The sequence below is a fragment of the Lissotriton vulgaris genome, chromosome 9, assembly GCF_964263255.1.
Source record: "Lissotriton vulgaris chromosome 9, aLisVul1.2, whole genome shotgun sequence".
Taxonomy (NCBI): domain Eukaryota; kingdom Metazoa; phylum Chordata; class Amphibia; order Caudata; family Salamandridae; genus Lissotriton; species Lissotriton vulgaris.
In genome coordinates, this window is record NC_141697.1 from 548003654 (window position 1) to 548013862 (window position 10209).

At 46.3% G+C, this 10209-nt stretch overlaps 1 pseudogene; it reads right to left on the minus strand.

The window, feature by feature from the left end:
• Positions 1 to 975: 975 nt before the first annotated feature.
• On the minus strand, positions 976 to 1693 carry LOC147691758 (uncharacterized; annotated as a pseudogene).
• Between the last annotated feature and the right edge of the window lie 8516 nt (positions 1694 to 10209).

Consider the following 10209-nt stretch of genomic DNA (forward strand, 5'->3'; position numbering starts at 1 on the left):
CAGAGAGGAAGAGGAAGCTAAAATTCAGCAGCATGGAGCTGCATGTCATTGTTGAGGAGGTAGTGAAGGAGCACCCAAAACTGTTTGGCAGACAGTCCCTCACTGTGGCTGAATCTGCCAAAAGAAAAATTTGGCTGGACATTCAAGACAAAGTGAATGCAGTTGGAGTGACTCCTAGATATATAGAGGACCTTAAAAAGAGGTGGTACGACCTCAGGAGTCTGAAAAATAAATTGCTCAACACCACAAGCAGGCAAGCAAAACTGGTGGAGGGAAGAACCCGGCACCCCTCTTACTGACCTGGAGGAGATGGTGGGCTCAACCACAGAACCTGAAAGCATCTGCGGACTGGGAGATGTAGACAGCTCACGCCAGAGCAGCCAGCAGAAAAGGTAATACGAATGCACAGCAATCCCCCCCACACCATCATCCTTCCTTTACCCTATGTGGCTAAGGGAACCCCAGTCCAGTACAGCTAGCACTATACAGGAGCAGTGCATTATGGGACAAGTAGTCAGTAAATGAAAGACCATGTCATACAGCACAGCAACCACCAAGTTAGGGAAATGATTCCAGACAGAATGAAGCGCAGGCAACATGTACATTGTTCAAGGGAAAATTATTTAATTGTAGTGGCTGTGAGGCAGTAGAGCTTAGCTAATGTATGCTCATATGTCCACAGGTGAGACATCTCGCAGGCGTTCCCGGGAGACTGAAGGCACGGCACCAGAGAGGGATGAGAGTCAGGAGCCAGGTCCAAGTGCACAGAATGTATCAGAGGACACAGGTGCACCAAGTACACAGCCACCATCCCAAGACACAGAAATTGCTCCAGAGTTGCAGGCTTCCCCAGAACGTACACAATCCCCTCTGTTACTGTCATCCCCAGAAATGCCTGCATCACTGCCTGTGACAACACCTGCATCACAACAGAGCAGGATTCATGCTGTTGCCCCACTATTGGAAATGGAGTCATCAGCAGGTGACATGGAGGGGGAAGACACACACACCTTGCCTGGGGAAGGTAGCTCTGCCACACTGCAGTCCAGTGCAGAAGTGGCCCGTACTGGTACCAGACGCCGCAGGCTCCGAGAAAGCAGTGTAGCTGCACGTGTGGAGGATCTCAGTGTGTCCCGTGGCCTGGAGGGGAACATGGTCAAAATCCAAAGGATGCAGGGAAAGGCCATCATGTCTGTCCAACGCCAAATGAGGAACCTAAACAACAATATGGAAGTCATAGGGAAGGGCATCAGAGAACTAGTTGATGCCAACAAGGAGATGGCTGCAGGGATGCGTGATATGTCACAATCGGTACAGCTTCTGTGCACCAAACTAGATCAGGAAATGTCATTGAGACGCAAGGAGAAGCAGCGTGCGCAGCAACAAAATAAAGCCATCAACCGCCTGGCTTCAGCCACTTCCCTGCTGTGCAGGAGATGCATAAACATGCAGAAGGGACTTACGCAAAATAGTAATGAGGTGTCCAGAGGCATTGCTAGGATGACCAGTGCTGTTGAGGTGCTGATAAATGCACAAACAGCACAAACTGCTGCTCTGGATGTGCCAGAGAGTGAAGGGAGCTCAAGTAGGAGCAGCATGGCAAGCCCCCTTGTCGTAGAGACACGGAGGAGCAGCAGGCGCCACGGTGAGGCAACAGCCCAAACGCCAAGTGAAGACAGCCAGCCACAAACATCTGGCAGTGGTAGGCGTGGACACAAATGAGTAGTTTAGTTAATGGGGAAGTGACCCCGGACTAACATCATTGAATGTATATAATTTGTGTTGCACAATTGTGCTTTAGAAACCTGCGTAGTGACAAAATTAAACTACGTTGGGTGCATACTCCAACTGTCTGTGTCTCTTTACTTACTTAAAAGTAGTTGCGCGTGATCTCTTCCCGTCTGTGTCTGCCATCTGTTGGTGTTGGTACTCCAGCAGTGTTGGGTTCAGGCAGTGCTTGTTCGTCATCATGGTCCTCATACTCAGATAATTCCACCTCAGTGCCCTTCTTCATGGCAAGGTTGTGCAACTTTGCACAGGTTGCAATCATCTTGCAGCAGGTCACTGGTGTATACTGGCGTGCCCCTCCACTTTTGGGGAGGCAGCCAAACCTGCTTTTCCACAGCCCAAAGGTGCACTCCACAATGTTCCTGGTAGATTTGTGTGCCCTGTTGTATCTCCTCTGGCTAGGGGTTGAGGGGTTGAGGTAGGGAGTAAGGATGAAAGACCGGACCCTATATGCACTATCCCCCATATGTAACAGAAAAATACATTACTCATCCACACATACACATACATCAGCAATATGTATCAAGGGAGTGTTACACAGTGTTTTACCTAGCAGGTATCCTTCGCCAAATTCCCCCACTGTCAGGCGTCTGTAGCACCCACTGTTTTGGAAGATGTATGAGTCGTGGGTACTTCCAGGAAACTTGGCAACTATGTCCGTGATGATGGATTTTGCATCACAAATTACCTGTACATTTATGGTGTGGGTGGGATTTCGGTTCCTATAAATGTACTCTGTGGCAGCAGGTGGACATATTGGTATGTGGGTGCCATCAATGCAGCCAATTACGTTGGGGAAATGTGCCATGTGATAAAAGTCTGTCTTGGTCCTGAGCAGTTCTGCGTGCGTTGCAGGGAGGCTGATGTAATTATGCATTCTCTGCATCAAGGCCTCTAGGAATTTTCTAAAAAAACGGGACAGGCAGCTCTGGACACCCCACCAACCGCAGCACCAACACTCTGGTAACTCCCAGAGACAAGCAGGTGTAGGCAACACAACACCTGCACATGGGGTGGGATGGTGTGCGCCCTTGGGGTTGGGTGCTCCAAAAGTGGGTGGAGGTCCCTGATCAGCTCCAGGATGGTTTGGTGGTCTAGCCTCTACCTTTGTATGATCTCTGGCTCAGTCAGTTGGAATAGGGTGATTCTCTGCCTGTAGACCTTCTCCTCCCTTCTCCAGACCCTCTCTCCTTCTGCTTGTAGCCATAGCCGCCTCGCAATCACGTAGAATGCCACCATTCTGGTCAAACTGTTTCATTTTGGGCCTTTTTTTATAGCCTGCACCTGGTTACCACCTGATTTGAATCCATGGTAAATACAGACTCTTAAATACCGAATTTCATGTAAATTCTGTATTTTAGACGTTTCCTACATCTCAATGGTCATTTTTACCATTTCTTATTTACCGATTCGGAATTTTTACCGATTCGGTAACTTTACCGTATCGGTAAATTTACCGATTCTGTAACTTTACCGATTCGGTCAAATTACTGATTCTGTAAATTTACCGATTCGTACATTTTTGTGGCCCCTACATCTCAAACACCAAATACAGGTCGGTAACGGCCGAAATTCGGTATTTTCGGCCATTACCGACCGGTATTTGGTTACCTAGATCTTGCCCTTAATGCTGCCGTGTAAATAAGGCACCCTTTCATGCTGTATTTAGCGTGAAAGGGGCGGACAATGGGTGCTGTGGTGGGTGTTCCACCACAACACCCATTGATTTTGAAGCTGCCTCCTATTTACAAGAGCAGTGTAATTAGGAGGCAGCACCAGCATTAAGACCAGGGAAAAACTGGTCTTAAACAGGCGAAACGAGGAGAAATGCTTTATTTCTCCCCGTTTCTGCTGTTTCCTTGTCTGCTGCCTTTTGTACCACACAAATAAAAAGCAAATTGTATATGATTGTTTTTGTGCAGGAAGGTCCCCCTTCCTGCAAGTAAAGATCTTTTAGAAAAATTCAGTTTTGCAACTTCTAAGTGTGCTGCATTAAGCAGCACACATAGAAGTTACAAAACAGCATTTTAAGACCTTCCTGCACATAAACAATCTTTCCCTCAACAAAGGCACCCTTGCACTATGGTTAGCACCAGCGCAGGGGGGAAAGCAGGGCTGCACCATATTCTAGTAAATATGGTGCAGCCCTACGTTTCTAAAGTGACAAAGCCTGTTGTTAGCCTTGTTTGATTAACGACACGCTTAGCCACTTTTTTTTTTTTTTTTATTGTCCTCATTTGCCACCTAGGTTCTTATGGTGAAGACAGTAAGATTAACAAGCAAGATGCTGCCTCAGTTTTATTATTTTAAATGGTAGAGACCGAATTGTGGTATGGGCCACGTCTCTCAGCACTAGTGCTTGAATCAACAATGCTCACCGAGATAAAAACCTTAAGGAGGGTGTAACTTGCAGCCAGGATACCACTGGTTTAACCACCAGAGCACAGCTATTCCCAGAAATGGGTTTGATGGCATAATCATTGGACCCGGGAAAAAAAAAAAAAAACCCGGTCACTCAATGGACCCATTTCAACATATGCCAGAAAGCTCTTTTATCTGGGTTTCCAAATCTAGCCAAGTCCAACCTGGAGATCTGCAGAATTGAAGCGTACCAGTCATTAATGGAAGGAGGGAGAGGATCTTTCCATTTTCTGCAGATCTCCCTTCTAGCAAGCAAAATGGAGTACAAGCACAGGTTCTTCGCCGGGATAGAGACCCCTTCTAGCAGTCCAAATATTACCAGAGATAAATCAAAAACGATGTTAGAGCCAAGAGATAGCGAAAGAGTCTTACTTATGGCTTCCCAAAATAAAGACAAAAGAGGGCACTCCGAAAACATATGAGCGTCCGAGGCAGCCTCCAGCCCGCATTTCGGACATCGCACCATATTACCCGGTGTGAACTTTGAAAGTCGAAGAGGAGAATAGTACGCTCTATGGATAGTAAAGATGTGGTTCCTACGTAACCACGCCGGTTTAACCACATCCCACCGTGTTCTACACGATGTTCTCCAGAGATCTTGTAAATTGCTGTTACTCACATGTAGCGACCAAAGCTCATCTGGTAGCGAAAACGGTCCATCCATTTCCTCCAAAATCAGATTATACCAAGAAGAAATCTCCTTATTGGCGGGGAGGTTTGTCAACTAGAAGAGTTATTAAGTAGCTGTATCCTCCTAAAGGGAATTTGCTTCGTCGGGTGGGCTGGGTGCTATATGAACGGGACCAACTGGATATTTGCAGATATTTGAGCCTAGCCAAATTTGGGCAGATTTTATTACTCAAACAATCCTAAGAGAGCAACTCCCCATCAATAAATAAGTCACCCCAGACCACAACTCCAGCATCCCTAATCGGGACTGCGAGACTGTCCTCCAGCCAATCCGGGCTATCAGGAAGATCCATAGAGGTGTCTTGCTACTATAGTACCCTATTCTAATAGACTTAGTTAGCTGAGCCCATACTTTTGACATTCCCTGTAAGATCTATAGTTTAATTTTTTTTTTTACTTGGGGTCGCCAAATTTAAAAAGAAAGCCTGACTGACTGACACCCTCACCCTTAAGCAGAGTGGAGTACAGGATCCCTACCCCATATTCAGATGGATCTTTTAATAGCATCCTGGCATGAGACAACTGGAATGCCCAGGCATATGCCTGGAGGATTGAAGCTGCAAGCCCCCCCTTTTCTCTTCTCCTCCTAATCTTTTTCCAAGAAATTCTTGGAAGATGTTTGTTCCAAATAAATGTACTGATTTCGCCCTGTAACTTTTTAATAGGTAAAGGGTCAAAAAATAAAGGGATAGTATTAAATAGAAAAGATATTTTGGGCAAAAGAGACATTTTAACCAAATTGACCCTTCCCAATAATGAAAGAGGGAGATGAGCCCACGATTGTAGTAGTTTACGGCAGTCCTTAGCAACAGAATTGAAATTTGTTGTGGCAATCTGATCTATATTTCCTACAATGGTAAGGCCCAGAAATCTCATCCTACAGCGAGGACGAACACTAGAACTAAATAGGTTGTGGTCTATGTTCCATATCTTCATCTCCGTTTTTGAGGCATTGATCTCGTATCCGGATACCTTCCCAAATTCAGATGCCGCCTTTAATATTGCAGGAAGGGCCAAATGGGCCTCAGATGTAAAAATAAGAACATCATCTGCGTACAGGTCCACCTTCCTCTCCCACCCTCTGTACGTGAACGACTTAATATCAACATTGTACCTTAAACATTGGGCAAACGGTTCGAGATAGAGATCGAATAAGAGTGGGGAGAGTGGGCAGCCCTGCCGGGTTCCCCTTGAGATGTTAAAGGGATCAGAAAGTGCTCCATTGACCAGAACGCAGGCATTAGGGCTCTGATATAAGAGGCCAATTGCCCAACGAAACCTCCCTCCAAAGTTGAACTTTGCCAAGGCCTCCGACAGGTACAACCAGTTGACCCTGTCGAAGGCCTTGGTGGCATCCAAAGTAAGAACCGCTAAGGGAAGGGACTCCAGGGCAGCCAGATCGATAGCCCCTATCAAATCAAAGGTTAACTCATATAACTGCCGACCCTTCACAAACCCCTTTTGGTCCGGGTGCATAATCTTGGGGGCTACTAGAGCCAATCTGTTGGCAAGAATTGTGGCAAAAATCTTGTAATCAATCAATCAATCAATCAATCAATCATGATCATCCACTTTATTGTAAATATGTCCCCTAGTTTGGAAAGGACTTTCAACAAAATAATTTTAGACTTGATTTTTAATAGCAATATTTCTCGACAAGGTAATGTAATCTGATTCCAAATGCAATGGTTTTATTTAAGTGAACATAAATACATTTTTTTAACCTTTTTGTACCATACTATAATCACATTGGATAGGCCCAAATCGCACACAGTTGGGCTGGCCACCTCAGTAGATTAGGTTCTAAATCCTGGTCTTGATGAATTGCCTGTTGTCCTTTAGCGAGCACACATGGCAAGAAACATGTTGATCCTGTAATGAACTTCAAGGATCATTATTACCTAAGAAGGATACTTCTGTTCCAACCCTTTACAAGACCATCCACCAAGTCTAAAGGTAATTCATGCATCTTGGCCCCTTCTACTACCACAAGTTACCCCTGCTATACGAAAGGTGACTACTGGTGGCAAGGTAATCCCTTGACCACCTGGCAGAGAAAAGATCCTTGATAGAGAGCTCTTTTGAGGAGCTTGTTTGGCATTGCAGGGCTGCGCAGCGAGAAGCTGATCCAATCATTTAGCATGCCACTTCAATGGTTGAGGGTCTGCACATCTTATTGAGTGTGTCTCCATTGACCTTAAATCTGTCCTAAAACCAGTATTGGGCTCTTTAGACCTAAATGACGGAACTGCACAGTCTTTTATAAAAGCTCAACTGCTGAAACCCATGAGTATATGGTATAATCAAGAAAGGTTGTAGTGTGATGCGGGCTCTGACGTTTAAATATTTTGGACATTGAACTTGTGCTTGCTGCACTTCCAGTAAAATGCCCATTTCCATGTAATAAGAAGACAGGAAATGACTCCATCCAGGAAATGCAAAACTTTCTTTGGTCTTGTCTGATACTAACTTTTAAACCACAGCAGTATTGTTGAGTGCATTTGGTGGCACCCGAGGATTTTTTTCATCATTACACTTTCACCTATAGCAAAAGATGGGAAGATACAGGAATAAGGAGGCAAAGAAAAAAAACAATGATACAAGGAGAAAAGAGGTATTACAAACAGCCTTCAAGTGTGACAAAATAGATAGGAAGTGTAGAGTGATGAAAAAACAACTGTAAAGTGCAATCTACACTAGGAAGCATGAGTATTCGGCAATCACAGTGTAGAATAGTGCCCTTTTTGACATGGTCAACCCCATGTTTTGCCTGGTATTTGATGTAATTTCAACTGGAAGTGCACCTTGTTCCTACTCACATGGTCCCCAGTGCCAGATCTCTTTTTCTAAAACTGTATAATTGTTTCCCCCAATTGGCACTAACTTAAGTACCCTCTGAAAGTCCCTAGTAAATAGTATCCCTGGCACCTAGGGCCTGAGGTACTAAAGAGGGTCCACTCACCGAGGTCATGAAAACGGCCACTGTAGGCTTTGTCTCTTGGTGCGGACTATATTGAAAACACAACAATTGAAAACACAACATGGCACCCTATGCATGCCATGCCTGCAGATACTGCATGCAAAATAAATAAGGCACCTTTACCACAGGCCTTACTGCCCTAAGGCAGGGTGCACTATACTACATGTGAGAGCATAACTGCATGAGTGGGTATGCCCTTGTGCTGGTCAGTTCCACTACTACCAGGATAAGTGATCAGGAATGCCATGTCAAAAATATGTGCTGGATACTGGTAAAAACAAGTTCCTCAGCTATGTGATAGCTTCACTGAAAATAGGGATGTCTGGTATCCAAAACCACATATTAATAATTCCACACTGATTCCAGGGTCGGATTTATTAATACATGCAGACAGAGAGCACCTTGGAGGGGCCCCCTGAAAACCTACCAGCCCGTGGTGCTAACTGACTGGCTTTTTAATCCTGTCAACAGAGATGAGTGTCTGACCTCCATGGGTGAGGGCCTTGGCTCTCGAGAGACCAGAAACCAGACCTTCTTTGGCAGGGGGTGTTTTCACCTTCTCCCACAGAATGACCTGCAGATTAACTTTCCAAGACAGGTTAGCTTCAAAGAGCCCATAGCCTTTGGTATGCAAAACTGGTTTCTCTTACAGGAGATGAAAAAGTTCCATTTTGTCCAGATTCATTTGGCATGTGGACAGGATAAGCTTGTCCACCCTCAGGCTAGTGCCACCCTTAAGGTAGGCTACCTGAAGTGGAGGCAACTTTTCAAAGTTAGACATCTTGGTGATGGCAAAATTAAGAATTCTGGGCCAGGGTTATGACACCTCCCCCAGGGGGTGTTGTAGTATTTTTAGTATTGTATTATAGTTTACTTTCCTTCCACACTATTGTAAGCTCAACTTGGTTTGTATTGGTTTGAGTAGTACCATGGTGATAGAACCTGGCGAATGAAATCCGACATACCTAGTAAAACCACCTACAATACGGGCGAATGAAATCCGACATACCTAGTAAAACCACCTACAATAGACCGGGAAGAGAGTCCCATCTGGACTATGTCTTGGCCCAAATGGTGAAGTGGCCGACAATCCAGGACTTTAGGGTGAGGGAAAGGACCGACAGTGACCACAATGCACTTGAGCTTGACCTTGCCCACCCTGGCCCCCAAGCTCCCGTGACTAACGCGGAAGGGAATAATCCTGCGCTTCTCCTAGACAATAGCAGGAGAAGAATCAGGTGGGAGCACTAGGTTACAAGCAAGAATAAACTCCCCATGTTCTATGATGGGATAACTCCCATCTTGGAAATTGTGGGGAGCTTGGATACCGAGGCAAATAACAAAGACTCCCAGGACAAACTGTACAAGGCGCATGAGGACCTCATAAAAGCTGCGGCACCTCATTTCACCTTTAGTTCACGGAAGCCAAGAGGGGGGCGGCAAGGCAAAACATCATGGTATAACCCAGCATGCAGACGGGCAAAAACAGAACTCCTCAGATTAATCAAGGAGGGCTCAGGGGGGGATAGCCTTAAGCAAAGCAGGCGAGCTTACAAGAAACTCGTTGCCCACGCTAAGCCGAATGGGAGGAAAACCAGTGGGAAGAACTCACCAAGGCCCTAGCGATCCAAAACCAACGCCTGTTTTGGAGGATAGTGAACGGGGGATCGGGGAATTTACAATCGGCACTAGAGCCCAACATTGCCCCTGGGGTGTGGCAGGCTCACTTCCAGTCCCTATACAGCTCTGAGCCGGGAGAATCTCCTGCTGACACTGAGGTTGGCTGGCCGGGTTATGAAGGGGAGCCAATAACGTTGGGCGAGGTCACTGCTGCCATTTCAGGTCTGGCCTCCGGAAAGGCGCCAGGACTGGATGGTTTACCAGGGGATATGTTTAAACAGGAGCCCATTATCTGGGCCCCTTACCTTGCCACCCTTTTCAATGGAGTTCTTGGCGGCATGGAGATCCCTAGTACTTGGCTGGGGGCAGAGGTGGTCCCCATCTTCAAAAAGGGCTCGCCTCTCCTCCCAGCCAACTACAGACCAATCAGTTTAATAGACGTGGCACAGAAACTGTTTGGTAGGGTTCTCCTGAACCGACTCCAGGGCTGGATGGAGGAGGTGGGTGCCCTTAGCCCCTACCAGGCTGGATTCAGGAAGGGGGTATCCACAGTGGACCAGGTTTTCAGATTAAACCTAATCTATTGGAGGGCAGCAAAATTCGAGGGCGGTAGTCTGTACACAATTTTTGTGGACTTACGGGCCGCCTTCGACCTGGTGCCCAGGGGGAAACTTTGGAGCATCCTGGCAGAGATGGGCGTTCCCCCGGAC